This window comes from Haematobia irritans, chromosome 4 (assembly GCF_050003625.1).
Source record: "Haematobia irritans isolate KBUSLIRL chromosome 4, ASM5000362v1, whole genome shotgun sequence".
In the NCBI taxonomy this organism is placed as follows: Eukaryota; Metazoa; Arthropoda; class Insecta; order Diptera; family Muscidae; genus Haematobia; species Haematobia irritans.
The window spans coordinates 206,776,021-206,788,247 of NC_134400.1; the positions used below are offsets into that span (position 1 = coordinate 206,776,021).

Genomic DNA, 12,227 nt, shown 5'->3' on the forward strand with positions numbered 1-12,227 from the left:
TATGGCCCATGTGCAATACCATCCGACCTACATCAATAACAACTACTTGTGCCAAGTTTCAAGTCAATAGCTTGTTTCGTTCGGAAGTTAGCGTGATTTCAACAGACGGACGGACATGCTCAGATCGACTCAGAATTTCACCACGACCCACGACTACTACCCTACTTTATGGGGTCTTACAGCAATATTTCGATGTGTTACAAACGGAATGACAAAGTTAATATACCCCCATCCTATGGTGGAGGGCATGGCTGAACAAGAAGGTTAAATCATGATTACAATTTTTTTATTTCGACAAAATTTTAAGATGTCAAAATCATATGTTTATGGTGATTGCATTCTCCAAATGACACTGCATAGCAAATGCATCTCAAACAAACTCGCGCATTCATAGCTGGAGAATTGTTCAAAGATGACTTGGGGATCTTGATAACATATTTCAGACCCAAAATACCACGCACATCAGTTTTTAAACTGCATCATAAACTGTTTTTGTTAATAGATGGCGAAGATCCATTTGACTGACTTCCATCTTAACTTTGGTGGGTATTATAGTCTAATTTGTCTCATATCGGCGTTCCTCGGATGAAATATCCACTTCACAATTACTCATAGGTGACGCAATTAAATTTGAACCTTTATTTTTCTCTGGATTTCAATTATTTTTTCAGGACAATTGAAAGAATAAATAATTGCCACTTTTACCAATGCCATACGATTCTTTTATCAGCTGTTTTTGACTTCTTCAAATTGTAAGCAACATATTGAAATTTGTTGTTTTTGTTATCGTGATTCAACCTCCTTATTCAGCCATGGGTGGAGGGTATAAAAATGACTTTCGCCCTATCACAAGGCAATATGAAATTCATTGCATCTGATTTGATTTTGCACCACTTCCGCATCCAAAAAGAAATTTTTCATTCCCGTTTTGACTACACTTTTCTGGTTGGGTAGTTTGAAACTGCATTGCTGCATCTATTAATGAAGCGATATTGACCATTGTTGTTTGGTTTCTTAGGATAAGAACAGAGCCGCCATCACGGTCAAGAAGTTGATGATCACGGACATCGGGTCCTTTCAGGTGACAGGCCAAATACAATTCTAGGAATTGGTCTATACATATACTAAATTTACAATAGCTGGCGTTCTATAACAATAAGAAGTCATTATGCAAAGTTTTAAGCATATATGCCACATCGTTCAAGAGTGATTTCAACAGAAAGTCACACTTGTGGATAGACGGATGTGAATGGTTTAAAATTTCAGCAAATATTAAGAATATATATTATGAGGTTTTGAGACAAATTTGGGTTAGAAAGTGGGTTTACAAATCCAAAGCTATTATAACCTGATCCTATGGTGGTGGGAATAAAAATACGAGAAACGAAAAATGCTTGGAAATCCGAAGTATATCGTAAATTTTTTACTAGTTCAAATAAATATACAAAATGGAATACCCCATTATTAAACGTTATAAAATCAATCAATTAATTCATAAATACTCTTTAGAATATCATAAAGATTTATATGGCTTTTTATTAGATGCGAAAAGTGGTTAGAAGGATTTGCAAATATTAGAAATACTGATTTCTTTTCTTGCTACATTTGCATTTTCTTATCACAATAACCAAACAAAAAAGTACTCGCGACAAAAATAATGGAAAAAGAAATAAGAGGGAAACATAAAAACCGCAATACAAACTTTGTGTATTTTTGATTTGGGACACAAACATAGGAAATGGCACTTGTCAGTTATGATTTCCTTAGAGAATAAAAGTGATTTGGGACGATTTTGTTTTGTGTAACAAGAAACAATGAAATTAATTTCAATTAACCAAAGACATATTGAGTTGGTGGTATTGGATTAGTGGTAGTGATTGCTGATAAATGAAACCAAGAGTTGTGTTTTTTTTTTCGGAAATAGAGAGAGAGAGAAATAGTGTTTGTGTTAATGGTGTATATTCAATGAGTTTAAATTTGAGTTTTTAATTATTGGACGAAATCTTTGGACGGACTGGGAAATGATTTACAATTGGAAAAAAAATATAACAAACATGAAAATGCATTTCAAAGCCCTTTAGGTTTGAAACACACACAAAAACAAAAAAGAATTTAACTAAAAATTTGTTTGGACAAATGTGAAATTAAATATGTAAAGCTGTATAAGTATTAATTTTTCATAATAAATTTTGAAAATTGTTTTAATGGAGGGTACCTGTGGTTAGGTTTATTTCGGTCGCCCTCTGCCTGTGTCCCAAGACGCGAAACTGAGGTAGTTCGACCTCACTGCTCATGCCAACACTACTCAGTCCATCTTTCCAGAAGTAACGGATATCTCTCATCGTGTAACCGACTTTTGTATATGTGGTGTGTTTTGGATATTTTGTTAGTTTTTTTCGTATTTTATTGATGGACAATAATCGAAATTGATTTCATTATCGTTTCGTGGTCAATTGATTTATTCGTTCGTTCGTTTGTTCATTCATCCGGTTGTTTGATTTTATTTGATGAATAGAGGGAGATGATTTGCGAATTGCATTGGTAATTTACATGTTATAGGCACGAACGTATACGCGCCCACATCCACACACAATTACACATATACCAAAAAAGTATGACATTTCAAAAAAAGGATATAACAACAATAAATGGCATTTAATCCCAATTCAATGATTGTTTTGTTTGTTTGTTTGTTATTGCTTCGTTCTTTAGTGAGAGCGATATATGTTGTGGTTGTTGTAGTAGAGTAGTAGTGGTAATAGTAGAGAGTAGTAGTTAGAGTAGTAATAGGTGGTATTGGATAATGCTTTATATGTAAATTAAAAGTGAAATGAAATCAACTATACACATAAAGGCGAACGCCCACACACTCACGCAAACACATACAGATTATTAAGCTGTTGTGCTCGGTGTTTGGGAGGGGGTTGCCAAATAATTATTTTACATAATTCTGTTGATTGCTTTGATTTTGTATAGGTATCTAAACTTGAAATAACATAGTTTGTTTTTCGGGTGACATTGTGAGATGTTAATGATATAATGGTGAGAAAACCAAACTCGTGAAATGATATTTTGTGTGTTTATGTTTAATATTTTTGTTTTGTGATAACATAAAATTATATGAAGAAACTATATTTAAGCGCATATGAAGGGGGGAAAAGCGGAAAAAATGTATAAATTTAAATATATCTGACTAAATGAGTGAGATCAGGTAAACACATTTTTCATTGCCCATCATATCGGCACTGGGTTATAATGGCAGCTTTTTTGATGTGGTCAAAAATTGTGTCCACCTTAGTGAAATGAATAAAATGTTAGAATATTTTTTGTGTATTCATTTTTTCTGTACATGTTTTTCTTTTTAGTGCTGTGATTTGAAATATGTGATATGAAAGTTAAAAAAACGTAAAATGTATTTTGGAAAATTGTTTTCAAAAGTGAGTTGGAGTTTTCTGTACTGTTTCCGTTTGTGATCTTTAATGATGACAGGGATTGGGAGATCAGGAAATGTGTATATTTGTATGGTTGATTGTTTTGTGGTGTTTATGTGAGAAAAAGGTTTTGTTGCTTGTTGGTTTAGTCGTTGCAAATCTTTTCAAAAACCAAAAAAATTACAATGAAATGTAGGATTTGCAACTGGTTTGATTTGTTTGAGAAAACAAAAATGAAAAGATGATTACAAATGATTTCTTATTCTGAATGATATGAAAGGAGTGTTGTGTGATCGTTTTCCGGAGGTAGAATACAAAAAGGAAAATTTGGTTTTCTTTTAAAGTCAGTGCTGACCAGCGAAAACATACTTTTTTTTTTAAATCACTTGATTGCACAGCCTTGGCTTTCTCTAAGTTTATCTTTCATAGAATAAACTTTATATTTATTGAAGATTGATACCAAAAGTTTAAAAAGCTAGCTCGAAGGGTAGGTTTATTCGGCTTTATTGAAGGCTCACTATATGTATATTAACTCTTATCCTGTACTTAAAAAAATAAAAAAATCCGCATATTGTATTAGTGGGTCAAATTTGCCCAATATAAATTTATTCATATAATACACTAATACAGTATACGGAACATGTTTTTTATAGGTCTCAGCCAAACAGAGCTTTAAACTCAACTAGCTCTTTAGAATAAAATGATTAAAAAACAAGTAAGGAAAGTCTAAAGTCGGCCGGGGCCGACTATATTATACCCTGCACCACTTTGTAGATCTAAATTTTCGATACCATATCACATCCGTCAAATGTGTTGGGGGCTATATATAAAGGTTTGTCCCAAATATATACATTTAAATATCACTCGATCTGGACAGAATTTGATAGACTTCTACAAAATCTATAGACTCAAAATTTAAGTTGGCTAATGCACTAGGGTGGAACACAATGTTAGTAAAAAAACTTCGCAAAAGTTTATTTATGATTTATCGCTCGATATATATGTATTAGAAGTTTAGGAAAATTAGAGTCATTTTTACAATTTTCGACTAAGCAGTGGCGATTTTACAAGAAAAATGTTGCTATTTTGACCATTTTTGTCGAAATCAGAAAAACATATATGTTATACGGGAGCTAATTCTAAATCTGAACAGATTTCAACCAAATTTGGCACGCATAGCTACAATGCTAATTATACTTCCTGTGCAAAATTTCAATTAAATCGTAGCAAAAAATTGGCCTCTGTGGTCATATGAGTGTAAATCGGGCGAAAGCTATATATGGGAGCTATATCTAAATCTGAACCGATTTCAACCAAATTTGGCACGCATAGCTACAATGCTAATTATACTCCCTGTGCAAAACTTCAACTAAATCGGAGCAAAAAATTGGCCTCTGTGGTCATTTGAGTGAAAATCGGGCGAAAGCTATATATGGGAGCTATATCTAAATCTGAACCGATTTCAACCAAATTTGACACGCATGGCTACAATGCTAATTCTACTCCCTGTATAAAATTTCAACTAAATCGGAGCAAAAAATTGGCCTCTGTGGGCAAATGAGTGTAAATCGGGTGAAAGCTATATATGGGAGCTATATCTAAATCTGAACCGATTTGGCTGATATTTTGCAAGTTTTTCGAGACTAATAAAATATTTGGATGTACGGAATTTGAGGAAGATCGGTTGATATACACGCCAATTATGACCAGATCGGTGAAAAATATATATGGCAGCTATATCTAAATCTGAACCGATTTTTTCCAAAATCAATAGGGATCGTCTTTGAGCCGAAACAGGACCCTATACCAAATTTTAGAACTATCGGACTAAAACTGCGAGCTGTACTTTGCACACAAAAATACATCAACAGACAGACAGACAGACAGACAGACGGACATCGCTAAATCGACTCAGAATTTAATTCTAAGACGATCGGTATACTAAACGATGGGTCTCAGACTTTTCCTTCTTGGCGTTACATACAAATGCACAAACTTACTATACCCTGTACCACAGTAGTGGTGAAGGGTATAAAAAACAACAAGTATATACGGCCGTAAGTTCAGCCCGAAGCTTATGTACCCTCCACCATGGATTGCGTAGAAACTTCTACTGAAGCCGATGGCAAGGTATCTTAAAACTTCCTAACACCGTAATATATACCACATAGTCTATACGTGGTATATATTAAACTAAAAAAGGATTATTAAATACGTATATAATTAAGCTTAAAGTTTCTATAGAAATACAATTTTGACAAAATAAAATTTTGGCAACATATTCTATAGAAGTAAAATTTTGACAAAATTTTCTATAGAAATAAAATTTTGACAAAATTTTCTATAGAAATAAAATTTTGACAAAATTTACTATAGAAATAAAATTTTGACAAAATTTTCTATAGAAATAAAATTTTGACAAAATTTCTAAAGAAATAACATTTTGACAATGTTTTCTATAAAAATAAAATTTTTGTAAATTATTTTTGGGTCGAGTGGCAACCATGATTATGAACCGATATGGACCAATTTTTGTGTGATTGGGGATCGGCTATATATAACTATAGACCGATATGGACCAATTTTGGCATGGTTATTAGCGGCCTTATACTAACACCACGTTGCAAATTTCAACCGGATAGGATGAATTTTGCTCCTCCAAGAGGCTCCGGAGATCAAATCTGTGGAACGGTTTATATGGGGGCTATATATAATTATGGACCGATATGGACCAAATTTCAGCCGGATCGGATGAAATTTGCTTCTCTTAGAGGATCCGCAAGCCAAATCGGGGGATCGGTTTATATGGGGGCTATATACAATTATGGGCCGATGTGGACAAACTTTTGCATGGTTGTTAAAGACCATATACTAACACCATCTACCAAATTTCAGCCGGATCGGATGAAATTTGCTTCTCTTAGAGCAATCGCAAGCCAAATTTGGGGGTCCGTGTATATGGGGGCTAACGTAAAAGTGGACCGATATGAACCAATTTTTGCATGGTTGTTAGAGACCATATACTAACACCATGTACCAAATTTCAGCCGGATCGGATGAATTTTGCTCTTCCAAGTGGCTCCGGAGGTCAAATCTGGGGATCGGTTTATATTGGGGCCTATATGTAATTATTGACCGATTTCGACCAATTTTTGCATGGGTTTTTGAGGCCATATATTAACACCACGTACTAAATTTCAACTGAATCAGATGAATTTTGGTCTTCCAAGAGGCTCCGGAGGTCAAATCTGGTGATCGGTTTGTATGGGGGCTATATATAATTATGGACCGATGTGGACCAATTTTTGTATGGTTGTTAGAGATTATCTACTAACACCATGTACCAGCCGGATCGGATGAGATTTGCTTCACTTAGAGGCTCCGCAAGCCAAATCGGGGGAATGGTTTATATGATGGCGATATGTAATTATGGACCGATGTAGACCAATTTTTGCATGGTTGTTAGAGACCATATACTAACACCATGTACCAAATTTCAGCCGGATCGGATGGAATTTGCTTCTCTTAGAGCAATCGCAAGCCAAATTTGGGGGTCCGTTTATATGGGGGCTATACGTAAAAGTGGACCGATATGGCCCATTTGCAATACCATCCGACCTACATCAATAGCAACTACTTGTGCCAAGTTTCAAGGCGATAGCTTGTTTCGTTCGGAAGTTAGTGTGATTTCAATAGACGGACGGACGGACATGTTCAGATCGACTCAGAATTTCACCACGACCCAGAATATATATACTTTATGGGGTCTTAGAGCAATATTTCGATGTGTTACAAACGGAATGACAAAGTTAATATACCCCCATCCTACGGTGGAGGGTATAAAAATACCGAATATTGTATTAGTGGGTCAAATTTGCCCAATATTAATTTATTCATATAATACACTAATACAGTATACGGAACATTTTTTTATAGGTCTCAGCCAAACAGAGGTTTAAACTCAACTAGTTCTTTAGAATAAAATTATTTAAAAAAAATAATAGTTAAGAAGTTTCAAGTTGAAATAATGATCATAAAAAAATATACTCATATAAAATTTGTTTGGGCAATTTTGACCCACTAGTACAGGATAAGGGTTAAAGTGCATCCCAATTTAACAATAAGTAGGCACGTATATTACACAGAGTAGAAATCTGATACAAATCCTATCGAATTATGTAGGAAACGAATAAAAACATGAAAGCAAGTTCAGTTTTTAAATTACCATCTTCGGTTTCAACAATAAATAAAGCAAAATTTGGTACTTTATTTTAGAAACCTTGTATTGTTCGCCAAGGCTCTCTATTACTTCTAATAGAGATGCTTTTATGTAGTTCCGCAATGAACTAATTCTAATTAACGAGCGTTAGTAGTTCAATTACTTTCGCCCCTGTAGATCTATAGTTCTTTAGTTACAGTTAACTGAGGCTCTCTGAGAGAAAGAATCTGATGTTAGAGGGAATTAAATGGATTTTCATAGATGCTATATGATGATCGATTTAAGCTTCATTATTCGGTTTAAAAACAAATCAAATACGAACTATTTCTCTAAACGATATGTATAGCTCTACAGTTCCTAATTCTATTATGATCAACTGTTTGAAACCATCAGAGCCTATCTGAGAGAAGATTAGAGAGAACTTGATTTCATAGATGCTATCTAAGATGGACGATTTAAGCTACGTTTATTAGAAAACTAATTGACAAACAATTAATTCGATTTTATTCATTCCACTTCCAGGAACTACTTCCTATGATAAAAATGGAGCGAAAAAGACCGATCCCTTTGGAGAACGAGTTTATCCCAGACTACTGTTTAGACCTATAGAACTTTGTTTTGGTGGCAAGATCTCCAGTTATCGACTCGCGGCAGTTATTAGAAAACTTTCTGGCAATGTGGCCTTTTTGTGTTTCAGACGTGACTATTAAGACTGGTTGTCTGATTATTTTAATGTTATATTGCATCAATCACTTTTAGATATATTGTCCACATAGTACGTAGTGCAATGCGCGTCCCATCTAAACTTAGGCATACGCTAGAGTTACTGATATTCCCACAAAAAAAAAAAAACAAGTATAAACGGCCGTAAGTTCGGCCAGGCCGAATCTTATGTACCCTCCACCATGGATTGCGTAGAAACTTCTACGAAAGACTGTCATCCACAATCGAATTACTTGGGTTGTGGTATCTTAAATCGTTTTCTAAATTGTGAGTTAGTCCATACGTGATACAAAATAATACAAATAATTACGAATCGATATGGACTTTTGCACAGTACGTAGGGAGCCAGAATTGAAACATGGGGGTCGCTTTTATGGGGGCTATATACAATTATTGATATGGACCAATTTATGTGTGATTGGGGATCGATTTATCTGAGGGCTAGATATAACTATAGACCGATATGGACCTAGTTTGGCATGGTTGTTAACGGCCATATACTAGCACAATGTACCAAATTTCAACTGACTCGGATGAAATTTGCTCCTCCAAGAGGCTCCAAAACCAAATCTCGGGATCGGTTTATATGGGGTCTATATATGATTATGGACTGATATGGACCACTATTGGCATGGTTGTTAAATATCATATACTACCACCACGTACAAAATTTCAACCAGATCGGATGAATTTTGCTTCTCCAAAAGGCACCGGAGGTCAAATCTGGGGTACGGTTTATATGGGTGCTATATATAATTATGGACTGATATGAACCAATTCCTGCATTGTTGTTGGATACCATATACTAAAATCACGTACCAAATTTCAACCGAATCGGATGAATTTTGCTCTTCCAAGGGGCTCCGGAGGCCAAATCTGGGGATCGGTTTATATGGGGCTATATATCATTATGAACCGATTTCGGCCAATTTTTGCATGGGAGTTTGAGGCCATATATTAACAGCACGTACCAAATTTCAACTGAATCAGATGAATTTTGGTCTTCCAAGAGGCTCCGGAGGTCAAATCTGGCGATCGGTTTATATGGGGGCTATATATAATTATGGACCGATGTGGACCAATTTTTGCATGGTTGTTAGAGACCATATACTAACACCATGTACCAAATTTCAGCCGGATCGAATGAAATTTGCATCTCTTAGAGGCCTCGCAAGCCAAATTTGGGGGTCCGTTTATATGGGGGCTATACGTAAAAGTGGACCGATATGGCCCATTTGCAATACCATCCGACCTACATCAATAACAACTACTTGTGCCAAGTTTCAAGTCGATAGCTTGTTTCGTTCGGAAGTTAGCGTGATTTCAACAGACGGACGGACGGACGGACGGACATGCTCAGATCGACTCAGAATTTCACCACGACCCAGAATATATATATACTTTATGGGGTCTTAGAGCAATATTTCAATGTGTTACAAACGGAATGACAAAGTTAATATACCCCCCATCCTATGGTGGAGGGTATAAAAAAACAACAACAATTAAAAACAACGTGCATTGAAAACTTAATGTGGTACTTCACTGGTGGCAATAATATCTTAAGGTGGCACATTCACCACATATGGACCACAATGGACTAAATAGTCTAACTGAGTCCAAGGTTCACCACTATACCTAACCTAAACTTGGTTATCATTAAATAACCCAAATTCTATTGAATCGTATTTCCTTTTACAATCTACCTTCACTTAAAAAAATATATATATTTGCACAACACTCTTTTATTTGAAAAGCGACATTGATGAAAAATAGGTTTATAAAATTAAAAGTATAAAATTATATGTTCTTATGATTTTTCCCGACAATTAGTTATCCTTTTTGAGAACAAATATCGATTAAGGAACACTTGTAGATTTTTATATTTAAGATTCGATTCTTCTTTGATTGTTAAGGAATCAACCTTCTGCGGTTGCTGTAGTAGAGAAGGCGACCGAAAACCAACCAATTCGTTACGAAATATTGTTTGTTCAAGAAATTTAAAAATTATCTTTGGTATAATTTAGGCAATTCGTTTTTTTTTGTTATTGTTTTTATCAGAATAGAAAGACTAGACCATTGTAAGTCACTTTAATTAATTTTAAAAATACAAACAAAATTAAGTAATGAGAAATTAATCAATTAAAAATGTTTAACTCTTGTAGCTTTAGTCTATACATCTATTATGAATAATTTTTGGTAAAAGGTTTCTATTTCGATTTAATAATTTTTTTTTTGCGAGATTTAAAACTTATTTCGTAACGTATTTCTGAGATACTGAACTATCTTCTTTTTTAAATCTGTGATGTTTGTATTTTCTTTAGATAAGCCAGTATCTTTAAATCCATTATAATCATCATTGTCGTTATTTGATTTCGATTTTAATTTTTGATTTTTTGATTTGAAAATATGTGTTTATTTTTGAGGGTTGGTTTGTTAGGGTCGTGGTAAAAATGTGTTTATTTTAAGGATGTGTGGGTTTTTTTTGGTTTTTCTAATGCTTTGGAGAAGAGAGTTCAAAAACAAACAAAAAAAAAATCTGTGTGTAATCAAAAAGCAAAGAAAATTGGTAACTTAAAACAACTTTGTCTACCATATCTTCCTATACACATATACCATAAATATCTATTCATTGTATCGGGATTTTCTTATAGGTTTCTTTTCTTTTTTATTTTTGCTCTATTATACATAATTGCTTATCGATTTTTAGTGTTTTGATAATATACTGATTTGTTATTTGGTCAAAAAAGCAGTGTTTTTTTTAATAAAAATACTATTAAAATACTTATAAATATATATTATATATAAAATAATTTATAAAGTGCCAGGTTAGAAAAAAGCCATTTTATATTTTTTGTTAATTTTGCTTTGTTTTTTCTTTTCGTAGTTTGTGTTTTTTTCTCGTTGCAATTACGCATTCAACGAACAAATAGATTTTAGTTATTAAGACCTCACAAGCAGATTGAGAAATCCTTAGCAATAATAAGGGCTTTTGAATTGCATATTAAAAGGCCATAAAAATACATTGGGTTCTTTCATACAAATGTTTAACTCAAGTTTTACAAGAATAACAACTAATGGGAATGTTAAAGGGTATCAGTGTTGCCCTTTTGTTAGTTGACACTTTTGTGCCACTAACTATCTATACTTTTAACATTTTTATGCCACCTTTGGGTCATGTTGTCGCACAGTTGCTTTTTAGTGCAATAGTTTACCCTGATTTCTTTGAAATTATGAATCGGTGATTTAAATCGAACTAATGCATCCATTACTATTATTTAAGGAACTGGTTTCTTCTCAAACCATAATTTTATCAAACGGATGATTGTTGCGCCATTAGATAAGCAAAGAAATTTTTCTGAAGTAGGTTAAACATGCTCTCCCATTAATTATTAACTTCAATAGTTGATTTTCGACGAAATGGAGATAAAATGATTGTTGGGATTATAAAGATCTCTTTTCACCAAAGGAGCTTATTTTACAATATATCCGGGCTTTATTTGTCTATATATCAAATATTCAGATAGTTTATATTTATTTTTCTCAATGTTGTTTTAAAATAAAGTACTCTTAAGTTGGTATCTTAACGTAAGGGTCCTGAAAATGTCAAGTAATTCAGTTAATTAGCTTCCGTTTGAATATATACTATTCTAAGGATTTCCTGCATCTATTGTTAGGTCTTTTATTGCAACAAGTTGTAAAATAAAAGTATAAACATTCTGAATGAGTTAATAATGTCTTCAGTTTTGTTTTTTTTTTCGAAATATACAAAACATATTGTCTTGTGGTATGTTTATAATAATTATAATAATAAGCTTACTTAAAAACTAATTTAGATTTGTACAAAATGTTTTATT

At 33.6% G+C, this 12,227-nt stretch overlaps 1 protein-coding gene across 1 annotated transcript in view; it reads right to left on the bottom strand.

Moving 5' to 3' along the window:
• The window catches only part of Rdl (Resistant to dieldrin), a 162,249-nt gene that overhangs the window by 49,326 nt on the left and 100,696 nt on the right, over positions 1-12,227 (bottom strand). The window lies entirely within an intron of this gene.